Source organism: Eurypyga helias, unplaced genomic scaffold, assembly GCF_000690775.1.
Source record: "Eurypyga helias isolate BGI_N326 unplaced genomic scaffold, ASM69077v1 scaffold19228, whole genome shotgun sequence".
NCBI classification, from domain to species: Eukaryota; Metazoa; Chordata; class Aves; order Eurypygiformes; family Eurypygidae; genus Eurypyga; species Eurypyga helias.
In genome coordinates this window covers 15,477-17,335 of record NW_010267779.1, presented here as the reverse complement: position 1 = coordinate 17,335, position 1,859 = coordinate 15,477, and positions in this window count along the sequence as shown.

Sequence of the window (1,859 nt, the reverse complement as noted above, 5' to 3'; positions counted from 1 at the left end):
TGGGCTATGGAAGTTGTCTGCCCATGGCAGGGGGTGGGACTTGGGGGGCTTTTAGGTCCCTTCCCACCCAAACCAGTCTGTGGGTCTGATAATTTCAGGTCCCTTCAGCAGGCCCTGTACGTCTCAGCTGGCATGCTGGCATTTGGTCATTTAAGCCCAAACTAGCTTTCTAAGGGACAGAAACCAGCCCTCTTCTCAGACAGCTTCCCTTTGGTGAGTGCAATTTGCACCTGCCAAAACCGGCTCGCAGCACTGAATTACCGTCGCAGATTCAGGCGCTGGCACCAGCTGGGAGGTGAAGAGCAGGTCATTTCAGACTGAAGTCTGCAGATTTTGTTCCTGTGGCAGACTGCGTGCATAAACAGGAAAACTAGAATTTGGCCACTTCAAAGAGACACCTGAAAATACGTAACTTTCTGAAAAGGGAAAAAGAGAAAGCAAGAAAGCAGCATTGTTCTGACGACAGAACGTCGGGCAGGTATGAGTTGAAGCGACTGGGACCAGGCTGTTAGAACCCAGGGTGTTACTGGGGGCATCAAGTGCTACCGCAGGCTTCCTGCGTGACCTCTGAGCGTCAAACTCTCCTTCGGCGCAAATCGACGCCATACAGACGGCTGAACTCCCCAGTGCGGGACCCTCAGATGAAGGGCAGCGTGGTCCCATGGACTATCACCATCACCAAATCTTGCCTGAGGTGGTCAGAGGAAAACCAGCCGGAGCACACGGCTAAGGAGTTCACGATGTGCTGAGGGAAGCGCCAAGGAACAAGTAGCCTCTTCTGACAGACTGCGGCTCCTCCAAAGAGGTCTGAGGCTACTGGCCACAGGGCAAGGCTGGTTCATCGCTACTTGTCATTTTATGGCAAAAAGAAGAAATAGGCTGCAGCCAAGCACATTGCCCTGGAGAAGACGTTATTTCAGAGAGCCACGGGTGTAGGGTGACCCCCTGAGACTCAAGGCCATTCTCACCTCCCCTTCTTATCCCAAAGATGAGCAAATCTACCCTGGAAGTGAGTTAGGAAAAGGAAGGACTGCAATGAGCAGACTGCCAGAGGGAGTGCAAGTCCTGGCTAGCTCCACTGAACGTCATGTAAGAAACCATCTAAAAACCACCAGGATTTGTCCCTCCCCAGCTGCTAGCTGAAGGCAGAGCTGGAATCACACTGCTGAGTTATTTTAGGGTAGAAATTAGAACTGGCTTGCTGACTCACAGCTAGGCTAGCCTTGCTTTTCCCCATGCGTTTCACCTTAAAAAAAAAAAACCACTGGCTCAAACGCAGCATCTCCACTGTCCTTTGAGGACATCTGCCCATCAGAGTTTGTGTCAGTTGTTGGGGCATCCCACCGCTTCTGGAAACCCAAGGAGAGCCGTCAGTCAGTCACGCCTTTTCATTTAGAGAGCTCTGCTCCGTTTCAGTACCTGTTCACCCAGGCTGTTCACTGTCTCTGCCTGCCTTGTCTTTCGCCACAGAAGCCCAATTTCCCAAGTTCGCGCTCTTCCATTTCTCCAGTTGCTCCTGCAGCCCTGCCCCTGCTCCAGACTGAACTCAAGTGCCTGGCCAGACTCAAACCCAACATCCCCCCTTCTCTTCTGGAAATACCTTGTCTGAGACATCCTAGGGTCCCATCCACCTCTTCCACCAGGACAGCTCATCCTTAGCCTGCAGACAGCCAAAGGCTGAGGGAGCTGGGGGGGGTCAGCCTGGAGAAGAGGGGGCTCAGGGGAGACCTTATTGCTCCCTACAACTCCCTGAAAGGGGGGTGCAGAGAGGGTGGGGGGTGTCAGTCTCTTCTCCCAAGTGACGGGACAAGAGGAAACGGCCTCAAGTTGCCACAGCGGGGGGTTAGGTTGGATATTAT